The 12,190-nt window shown below is 37.0% G+C and overlaps 1 pseudogene; it reads right to left on the bottom strand.

The window, feature by feature from the left end:
• Positions 1 to 9,759: 9,759 nt before the first annotated feature.
• On the bottom strand, positions 9,760 to 11,965 carry LOC147274355 (aldehyde oxidase GLOX1 pseudogene; annotated as a pseudogene).
• Between the last annotated feature and the right edge of the window lie 225 nt (positions 11,966 to 12,190).

The following is a 12,190-nucleotide window of genomic DNA, read 5'->3' as shown; positions in this document are numbered from 1 at the left end:
TTGGCCATGACACAAACATTGATTATTAATTTATTGGGTGACCTCTGTTTTTCTTGTGGAAAACAAGAATAACTAGACTCTACAAAAATGTTGACTTGTAGCTCTCGGCCTGTGGCTGTGGTCCTGTGGACCTGAGGCTCGCGGGTGTCTATTAAGAGAGAACATAGTACGTATATATGAACCTAGGCACTTGACCACAAATATTGATCACTGTACTAATAACTGGCTACCTAGTACAAGCTGCACATTGAACATTTGTTGAGCTAGGCTCAGAATTCATGAGCTCAATAAGCAACAAGTTCGAATAAGATCTGACTTTCATCAAACCCAGCAAAACTGATCCTATGTTAAGCAGCTTCAGCTTCAGCTTCATGCAAGACTTGAAAGTCCTGGTGGTCAAGTGTCAGCTATCACGTCCACATTATACCCATCATCTTCAAAGTCGGTGGTGCTTCTAATTCTACTCTTCTAAAAGTACTATTGGGGTGCCAAAAGCCACTGATTGAGTAGTCCTGGGACTAGATGAAGTAGGTCATTACATCCTCCGGATCATGAAATGTTAAGAATTCTTAAATTTTATAGATCACTTATATTCTTATATATTATGTTAAGTCCAAATAATATACATGAATGGTAGATGACTCAATTTTTATGATTCGCCTTGTGTTCCCATAATCTCAGGACTGACCTAGCATACACATAATTCATATGCTTAATTTTGAGAGAAAATGTCTTATAAATTAAGCACTTGATCATAAGCTTTGAAAGTGAATAATTCAAGTTTAATGAACAAAATTTCATGAATAAATTTAATGAATATATGTCAATTTGTTTTTGGTCGAATAATCCCCAAAATTACTATTCCATAGTAGGTGGTGAGGTAAGCCTCAGTACAAAGCCCACATGGAACATGGTTACATTTGCATCCTAGTGAAGACAATATTGTGATCACCTGTTCATATATGTTGGGCACATTTCCAATTTTCCATCATAGATCTTCATCGTTTTCAATGGAGGGAAGGGAGACAATTAAGGTGGGCCTGCGATTGAACTGGAGAGCGAGGGACTGGGCTAGGCTTGACCATGGCTGAAGCACTTGAGATTTTTGCTCAAGGCCTAATACTACAATCAGATCGACTTCTGTAATTGGCTGAAGCACGAGTTCTTCTTTCAGTGAGGAAAGGCAAAGGCTATCTGTAATTGGCTTTTGTAAAAGAGTAAATGAAGACCTCAAAAACTGGAAAATGATAAGTTTGCATTTTCGGATCAATTTTGAAAACTATTTTCTGAAAATAGGATACCAACAAAATTTTCAGTAAAGAATAGTGTCTTCATACGCAAAAGCGTCACGTGAGGCGTTTGCAGTCTCGCAAGGCGAAACGTAAACCTTGACGCGTATAGCGTAAGCCTTTCGAGCATAAAAAAATTATATAGCTAAAAAATAGCATTAATTGTCATTCATATATAGATAGTCTTGTTCTATATCAAAATTGCAGAAAGAAATATCTTATTTGTAAAAGCAAGAACAACATTCATAAGATCCGAGGGCATCACAAAAGGTGAAACTTGAAGACTTTTCTTGTGGAAAAACTGAAAATGCATTTATGCACTGCTTACATGATGCCAAGGCTGCATTATGATGATAATGAAGGGGGTCTGTGTGGAGATGTTGACAAACCAACAAAATTGATCCATTAGTCCTTCCCTTGAGTAAACTTGAATAAAATTCCATAATAAGGGCCAAACTTACTTTCCTTTTCACCACCAAAGGACCAGAACAACTTGCACAAAATTTGCATTGCAGACTGTCCGATATTTTCTTTGCTTCCCTTTTTCTCCTTGTTCCCTTGTCGCTTTTAGTAACTATGTTCATTTGTAAGAAATAAAACCTAATTGATCACGTGACCAACACATATGAGGCTAGATGTGGCAATAAATCATGTCTCATATGGTTGCATGGAAGCAGGAGCTGAAGGAACATGTACTTGTTTTTCTTTCATCTCTAACCCTCCCTCCCTCTTTTCTGATATCACTTAGAGCAATTGACTGATCGTTTTGGGACTGAGAGTTTTTGGAAAAAAAAATCACGCAGAGTGTCGCCATTCACGCCTTCAACGCCTTGCTGTCGTGAGACGTACGCTATCTGCGCCTTGTCGTCGCCTTTCAGTCATTTTACACAGTTCGGCGACGTCGAGCGCAATCGGCCGCCGCCTCAACATGACTCGCGCCTTGAGGCACGCCTGAAGCGCGCTTTTGAAAACACTGGTAAAGAAACATAATCGCTCGTTTTTAAGAACAAAAAACAGTTTCAAACACAGTACCAAATTTGGAGTTATTGTAGTGTGCAAATTACTATCAAGTCGTATATAACAGAAGCTTGGACTTTGGAATGTCACGTTGTAGATTATATATGTACCTCCAATTTGTAGTCTAGTTTCACTAATGTTGTATTTACAGTTTGTATGTTAAGAGTATATACTTGTTTGCATTGGACTATTGGCGTCTACTTGACTATGGAATTGAATTCTAAAGCATTCATTTATTAGATGGCTATTATTTGAACACACATACTTTGTCACTACTCACTACACACCCTTTATTTATTACACATTTTGTAATTTTGTAATTTTTATAATTTCTTATTAAACACCTCCAACGTTTCCAAATAAGGAGTGCTAGAGTTACTTAATAATTTGTGTCATAATGGTGCCCTAATGATATGACATTTCCACATAAGATTTTATAAAGAATATTTTAACCTTTTTAAAAATTTTGTGAAACTTAGGTTAGACAAAAAGAAAATTAAAAATATTTTATCCCAAAAAATTTAAGCCCCAATTCGTTGAACCTTAACATCTACTCCAATCAAATCTACTATTTTGGAACAAATCTTGCCTCCTATTGACACTCCTCAATCAGCTGGTTCTCCCCCATTGATACGCACATCATATTGACCAATTCATCCTTAATTATAACAATGATACGTATATTTATATAATTTTATTAATACATTTTACTTAGCAAATAAACACCTTCGATCATTGCACGCTTGTCTCTTGAATTCTTTAACCCATTTAAAGGATGTGGCCCATTTTAGCAAATCTACTATTTTGAACCATAACATCTACTTCAATTAAATCTATTATTTTGAAAGAAATCTTTTCAACTCATTTACTATTTTGTTTAGTAAGTGTTTACACTCTATTTTGGCACTCGGCCGGAGTCATGAGTCATGGCCGAGCCCAAACGTTAGCCCAATTGACGTTAGGTTATCCGAGTTTTTAAAGCCAATCCAATCAAGGCCCAAATCCTGAAAGTTTAAGAAGCTAGTTACCCCGAGAATCCTTGATGAGCTAGGAGACAAAATCAAGCAAGAATGACAAGACTTTGGAGGAAAGAAAGCAAGAGGAGTCCAAATACCAAGAAAAGAGTTTCATAAACCTTAGGGGATTGATCACTATATAAAGAAAGCATTGGCGCACAACTTTCTCTCTCTCAACACATTCAACAAATCAATCAATACAACAACCTACAAGTCCCTCAACTAATTTCCCAGATTTCAAGCATCTTTGCTTTCTTCAAGTTCTCGAGCATTTGTCCTTGTTTTTAGCTCTGCTAGGGTTTATTTTACCTTTAGTATTGATTTTCTCTTAGTTTCGACAATTAATTTTTCATGTTTCTTTATTATGAGATTTGTTTTTAGAACTTTAATTGTTACTCAAGTCAATGATAATCAGATTATCTACACCTTTTTCATTAAAGTTCAATTGGAATAATGGAATAAAGCGACAAGCAAACTATGAGATGAGGGATAGGGAGGTTTTGGGGACAGCAACAAAGAGAAATACTTAGCATTGATATGCCCCCCTCTCCCAAAATAGATCATTTGATTCTTTTTAAAATTTCCAATCTTAAACGTGAATGAACGCTTGATTGTAAACAATCTAAAATGCAAAAGGAAAACGTGTCCTCATAAGTACATTTTTCTGGCTCCGTCCCTAACTGCTGGGTTGATTGGGTAGGGGTCAGGCTGCTAGAGTGTTTGGCTACATGTTGAAAGAGTTAAAACCAACACAAGGTTCTATTTTATTGGGCCACGTCAATGCTAAAGATAAGAGGATCCATTGAAGACTCTAGTATTTCTTATCAATAAATATGTCAATATGATCACTTTTTATTGTCATATCAATTATTGACATTAGAATAGTGAATGTTGCTAGATAAATTATTTTGTATTATAACCTTAACACTATTATATAATGTAACTAATCCACATGTAGTCATAATGAAAATGGATCAATCACGGTCTCATGCACCAAATATTGATCTAAAATACTATAATACTAATTAGTGTCATTATTATTATTGTTAGGAAAATGGATTAATAAAAGATTCATACACATAACTCATATGCTTATGATGAAGAATGTCTTAAAAATTTCTCAGCAGATGCATCATACATTATATGTGTTAATATCTCATTTGTTACATTAAGTAAAATTTAAATTTAAATTTATGAAAAAAATTTGATGAATAATTTTTTTTTTAAAACAAACTTCTTTATATATATCACGAATATATACACCTATTATCTTTATATTTCTCATAAGCTAATTACACTTGTTCATGAATTACATGAAAATAAAAATTATCATTATCTTTATATCAATTCTATTACATGAAAATTATGCTTATAATTTTGTTAAGTTACCCTATATATATACATTTACGTTCAAATTTGTGCTTCTAATATATTGAGATTGCAATTGCAAGGCCCAGAATTGATATTCTATCGTACCTGGTAAGAAAAGCCTTAGTAGTTTGTACAAAGCCCACGTGTATGCAGTGTGCTGACATTGAGACTACTTGGTATCTGTATGTTGTTTTCTGTGGCCAAAAATCTCTCTTGGGCCCATGTCCAATTATTCATGGCTTAATTGTTGGTTTAATGCCGTGTTTCTTAGAAATTTCGTTACGAGACTATATGTTTATATTTATATCTCTCATCACACAATAAGTTAGAATTTAGGGGTGGGAATGGGTTGGGTTGGGTCGGGCACATATCGGCCAAACAACCAACCCAACCCGACCAACCAAGTATGGAGGAATCTCATAACCATTACCGGCCGACTTTGGTGAGTCGGGTGTTGAATGATTAACCGACTTTGTCGGGTGCATGTGGGTCGGGTGTGGGGATGACTTGACTTTTTCAGACACTCAGATTTTCTTCCTTTTCTCTTTCTCTCGCATGTGTCTTGCTTAATACCCATAAATCGCAAATCGAAAATAGCAAATCACAAATGGAAGTTGCCCTCAAAATTCCGCTCTGCTGCTCTCTCTTTTAGAAACCGCAAATGGAAGGGTTGGGTTTAGGAGTTCGCACACGCACATTGGTGTTTGGATCTGCATCGAAATTAGCGATCGGATTTGAAAGCTAGTGATGTAGATGAGATGAAAAAGATCGGTGATGCAAATGTGCTACTAGTGATGCAAATGTGCTAGTGAGTAGTGATGCAGGTGAGATGAGATGAAGTGAGGGTGAGTGTTTGGGACCGTGAGTGACTGAGACTGAGTAATGCCATTCTAAATTTCTAATGGCCTATTGGGTTGGGTTTTCAACTTTCATATTGGGCTTAGGCTAGAAAAAAGGAAAATAGCCCATTTTATTAAAAGTCCGTTGTTCGGGTAATATCGGCCAACCGACTTTTAAGGAATTTAGCAACCACCATCCGACCCACCTCTATATGGGTCGGTTGGTATTATAGGCCCGACCTTGTTGGGTCGGGTGAATATTGGCCAGAAAAAATGGGTTGGTAATGGGTCGGTTGTTGATAAAAACCGACTCATTCTCACCCCTAAGTTAGATAATGATAATTAATATAAATAGATAAATGAAAAATATAAGTCCCTAGCATCTTAATTAAGGTGTCCTCTTGGTAGAACATGATTTGGAGTTGGTGTAGGGAGGTCCAACATATATCTATTATCTACCGCCCAAAAAGGACTAAGAGCATGTACATTGCTTTTGTCTATAACTATAGTTATATGGTTGTTTTAGCTATAGCTAAGACACTATTCTATTGACACAGTGTGTTTTTGCTACAATGTTATTGGTGCCTATAGCTATATATATACAAAAGTGCTCTAAATTTAACTTGTTAATAAATTAATACGAAGTTAACAATCCTTTTAGTATGTACATGCTCTAAGGGGCACCTTAGTGGACAGCTCAATATGCTAAATCGACAAACAAAATTACTTATCAATAAAGACTTCTCACTCATTTATTGGGCCTTACTCTGTTCCAAAGAAAAATGAAAAACCTATGGGGTTGATTACAAAGAAATGTTTGCCCCGTTGCTAAGATGAACTTTGTACGTGTCCTCTTGTTCATTGCAGTCAATCACAATTGGTCGCTGCACCAAATGGACGTGAAGAACGCCTTCCTGCATGGATAATTAGAGGAAGAAGTCTATATGACTTTCCCTCCAAGACATCTTCAAGAGAACCAAAGAAGAATGGTTTGTAAACTTCACAAAGCTTTGTATGGATTAAAGCAGTCTCCATGTGCTTGGTACGCTAAGCTTAGTTTAGTTCTTGAAAGTACTGGATATAAACGAAGTCAAGCTGACTCATCTTTGTTTGTTAAGAAAGGAGGTTCAGGAATAGTAGTTGTACTTATTTACGTGGATGACATTATAGTTACAGGAGACAATGAAATGGAGATAGCCAACTTAGAGTATTTTCTGTCCCAGAATTTTTCTATCAAGGATTTAGGTCGTCTAAAATTTTTCCTGGGCATAGAAGTTGCTTCTTCCAACAAATGTTTGTTTTTCAATTAGAGGAAATATGTTTTGGATCTCCTCAAGGAAACGTCAATGCTTGGAGTTAAGCCCGTTGCCAATCTAGTCACTAGTAAAGGTAAACTTGATGTGTCTGGCACTTTGCTCACTAATGTAAACAAATATCAACTTATCGTGGGGTAACATATTTATCTTACAATTACCTGTCCAAACATCACATTTGCCATAATCCAAGTAAGCCAGTTTATGCATGCCCTGCGAACGTCTCATTGGATCGCAGTCAAGTGAATCCTTCGTTATCTAAAGGGTTCTCCTGGTCAAGGTATTTTGATGAAACGTCATGGGCATTCTGAGGTACATGACTATTGTGATGCAAACTGGGCTGGTAATCTCCTTGATCGCAAATCTACAACGGGTTTCTGTATGTTTGTTGGTGGAAATCTAGTCACTTGGAAAAGCAAGAAACAAACTGTTATTGCTCGCTCCAGCGCTGAGGCTGAATACAGAGCAATGACCTTAGCTACAAGTGAGTTAATTTGGCTTCAATGCCTTTTCACTGACTTGGGAATCAAACAGTTTCTTCCTATGAAATTATTTTGTGATAACCAGGCTGCCATTCACATTGCCTCGAATCCGGTTTTTCCCGAAAGAACAAAGCATATAAAAATTGATTGTCATTTTGTCCGAAATCATGTTCAAGCTAATACCATTCAACCCTCTTTTGTCAAAACTGGTGATCAATTGGCGGATATCCTCACTAAAGGAATGGTGTCTGTTCAGTTTCAAAAGCTCTTGTTCAAGCTTGGTTCTGTCAACATTCTCACCCAAACTTGAGGGGGAGTGTTGGAATTATTACTCATTAATCTCTTCAGTTGGGAGGTTAACTAGTTGTTAATGTTGTTGGGAAGCTAATGTTGTTGGGAAGTTAACGTTGCTAATGTTGTTGGGAAGCTAAACAGTTGTGTAGCTATTTAAGAGCAGTTATAACTAGATGTTGCTAGCTGATATAACTAGCTGTTGTCTTTATTGCTTGGCTGCTGTGACAGCAACTATATAAGTTGTACTTGAGCCTTGGCTCCTTTTATGATCTGAATAAGAATTCTATTCACAGTAGAGTGATGTAGGCTTGGTTGTTTGTCCAGGCGAACCACTATAACTCCTTGTCTTTCTATTTTTCTATAACTTCACTATGGAATTGAATTCTAAAGCATCCATTTATTAGATGGCTATTATTTGAACACACATACTTTGTCACTACACACCCTTTATTTATTACACATTTTTAAATTTTTATAATTTCTTATTAAACACCTCCAACATTTCCAAATAAGGAGTGCTAGAGTTACTTAATAATTTGTGTCATAATGGTGCCCTAATGATATGGCATTTCTACATAAGATTTTATAAAGACTATTTTAACCTTTTTTAAAATTTTGTGAAACATAGATTACAAAAAAAAAAAATTTCATCCCAAAAATTTAAGCCTCAATTCGTTGAACCCTAACATCTATTCTAATCAAACCTACTATTTTGGGACAAATCTTGCCTCCATTGACACTCCTCAATCAGCTGGTTCTCCCATTGATACGCACATCGATCATATTGACTAATTCATCCTTAATTAGAACAATGATACATATATTTATATATATAATTTTATTGATACATTTTACTTAGCAAATAAACAGAGAAAGAGGCCAGAAAGAGAGAAAGAGGGAGAGGGAAGAGATGCGCCAACCAGCAGCGGCGTGGGGTCTAACTGCCGGCGACTAGTGCGGTGGTGGGCTAGTAGGAGGCCAGCAAGAGCAGGTTGCATTTTTTTTTTTTTTTGGTGTTTTTATTTTCTCTTTCATGGTCTTTTCATATTAAGTGATTTTTGTCATTTCACAAATTAGTTCAGGGGATATATAAGAAGGTAAGGAGTGCTCAAATAGCACTCTTCTCCCACTGTGATTGGGCCCTCGGCCTCACTCAACCAAAGCAAAAAAACAAAAACACTTCTCCCTCCCTTATTGTCCCTTTGTAGGGAAAAAGAAAATACTTTCAGTGCATTTGGTATTCTATTTGATTTTAGCCAATGATTTTATTTGTTTCTAAAGAATGAATTGGTCACAAATATCTGTACCATCTCCAATGTTCCTTCTTAATTCGGTTGTTCACTTGTTCTTATAGGAGTACTACTATTAATTTCCAGAACCATTGTGGCTGAGTGCACACCCATATATAAATTTAATTAATCCCAATATTTTGGTTTGTTTGAAGGTTACTTTCAACTCCATGACCTCACCTCAGTTTCAGTCCCATACAAATCATTAACATATATAGTACACTCACACTTGTTACACACGTACACTTGGTTGGTTCGGGTCAATAATTCATCGCTTTGTCGACACATACCAATTCATGCAAGTCCAGGTCGTCGGTTATCTCATTCTAATGGATTGCATGGCTGTGACACATACCACAAATATTATTGATCATTGTACTGGGTAACCACTTAATTAACCTCAGTGAGTCAGTAAAACTTGCACTATGTTAGAAGCTCAAATTGGGCTCAATAGCAAAGCAGCTCTTCGATACTACATGTATGTATGGTTTGGATCAAAAGCTCTTGGATGTCTAAGTTAGTAAAGTATCATTGATAGTCAAACTAGCATAGTATATGCGCATTGTGCATCTTGGAAAATTGTCCAATGATCTTTATACTGTATAGTGGTGTAGAAGTTGTTTATCTTGATAAAACTGAATTAATTAACGTGGAGATGACTGATCTTTATTTGGCATGATGAACTTTTTCCAAGCATACATTATTTTTTTCTTGAAACCCATCATGCAGATCTAACATTAATTTCTCAAAACCCAACGTCAAGATTGGCATGAAAATAAATAATCTCAGAGATATTATTCTTAGCTAGGTTAATTAACTAGGCTAGATGTATTATTAATAATGAGTTAGTAAATTAATTACAACCATACTCATAATATATAAATGGCTTTATTACACTTTATCCACCTGAACTTTGAGCCCAATCTCACTTCACCTCCTAAAAAAGAAAATTGTCTCAATTTACTACCTGAATTAAAAATTTGTTGCAATGTACCACGTCTGACTCATTTTGTCTAAACTTTTGTTAAAATAGGAATATTTTAGCTTTTTCAAGTCAATTTTTTATTGTGTCAAAGTAGGTAAAGTAAAAAAACTATTTTTTCTAACAGTAGGAACTTGAAAAAGACCAAAACAATCTTATTTTTAACAAAAAATTAGATAAAATTAGCCAAAGGTGGTACATCGCAATAAATTGTTAATTCATGTGGTAAATTGAGACAATTTTTTTTTTAGGTGGTGAAGTGAGATTGAGCCTAACTTTCAAATGAATAAAATATAAAAAAGCTTATATAAATTCATATTTAAATTAACTACCAATTTAAATTCATCAAGTTTCATACCTGCTAGTCTGCTACGTACTAGCTAGGCTTCTACATCTTCTTAATGATCGATGCGAACCCACATTCCTCTACTTGGTACACCATCACACACCACAAACAATAAGTAATACCCTGGTGGTGCCAATGCAGGTGTTGCTGGTGCATAACCCTCAACATTGTAGTATGCACCAGATTTCTTGGTCTTCTTGATCACTTGGCTCAGCTCCAAAACCAACACCCTCTGGTTCATGGCAAACGAATGTGTAGTAAACGATGGAGCCACCATTGTCACGTAAACCTCCTCCGCTTCATAATTTGATTTAAACTCCACCCAAAATTTTTGCTTGTAATTAAGCTCCAATCCTGGTCCAATCGAACTTATCTGTGGCCTAGGCTTGGATGAACTCAAATATGGCGGATCAAAGGCCTCGAGACTCAGCTCAGTTGGGTAGAGAGTGGTGAAATTGTAGTTGGGATTTGGGTTGCTGCCACCAACTAAGACTCGACCGTCAGATAGCAAATGTGCTGTTGAATGATAGAGACGAGGTATGCTTGTAGGACTCATAATCTCAAACCGGTCTTGTTTTTTGCTGCTGGGTTTGTAGAGAACCGGGTTGAGGACCGGTTCTCTTGCCACACCCCAACCAGCGGTTCCCTTTGCTGCACCATTTATGATGAGCACATCACCTGTGGGGAGCAAGATCATGTCACCCATGACTCTGTTGAATGGCATTTGCTCCATTTCCCATTTTGGGTTTGGTGCAGTGAATGCCAAGCGACCACAGGTTTTGGTCGCAGGACTAAACAGTCCAGCGTTGGCCTTTATGTTTGAATCAGGCAATGTCCCACCGCAGACCAAGACCTCTGCATCTGGGGTAGTACTATTCTGTCCCAAAAGACTAATAGGAAGCAGAGCAGATGAGCCTGTGCTTGGATAGTTCCTTGAAACACCACCTGGCATCACTGGAAACTTTCTGACAACTTTGTTGTGTACATAATCGAACAAAATTGCGCGATCATTTGCGAATATGAAGAGGTTTCCATCAGTTGAGAGGTGCAAAAAAGGGAAAAGATTGTTGGGTACAAAATCTGAGTACCTTGTTTCTTCAAGGAATGGAAGTGGGTACAGTTTGCTTTTGGGGATGAATTCGTAGTTGAACTGAAACCTCCCACCAACAACAATGACTCTCCCATCTGGTAAGACTTGACTGGAAGCATACCATCTTGGCACATTCAGACCATTCTGTTGTTCCACCCAATCGCAGTCGAGGCAGGGGTTGAAGTGCCTGACAACTTTTTCTCCATCACCAGACCCACCACTTTGTAGCAGCACACCATTTTGTGACAATGCACCTGAAGAGCACCATGTATCGGTTGCTATGGTGAGTGGTCGATAATTTCGGTTTTTGGGGTTGAATTCCACAGAATGAGCATAGCAATGGCTGGTTTGGTGGTCAGCTGATTGGTAATCTTTTGGGCACTTCGATTGTGGAAGACTGAGGTTGGAGGGACTTCCATCTGTTCTGTCAAAGAGAATGACTCGGTCATTTGGTAACAATGCCATGTGCATTGCTGAGACTCCAATGCTTCTCTTCAGCAGCTTCCACTGGCCAAGGTAGCTAGCTTGGCTGCATTGGCACAAATTGAAGAGTGTTGAACATATTGCCAATGCTAGCAATGCAGAGGCTTTTGCTTCCATGTTTAATTTCTTTGATGAAAACGTAGACAGTATGAACCCCCCCAAACTATTTATATAGGTCCAAATTGATTAAGTGCTAAGTAGCAGTTGGTACTTCATATCATGCGTCATTACCCACTGATTCATTTAGTGGGGAATCAAGCATTAATTAGTGAATTAATTACGATTTCTATTTACTTACATTAATGTGAAAGATAATTACCACAAGTGCATGTTAATTTGCCTGAAGTGTAACTAGCTAGAAATAGGAAAAGGGCATATC

The sequence above is a fragment of the Dryas octopetala genome, chromosome 9, assembly GCF_963921425.1.
Source record: "Dryas octopetala chromosome 9, drDryOcto1.1, whole genome shotgun sequence".
NCBI lineage: Eukaryota > Viridiplantae > Streptophyta > Magnoliopsida > Rosales > Rosaceae > Dryas > Dryas octopetala.
This window is presented reverse-complemented; position numbering and strand designations above follow the sequence as displayed.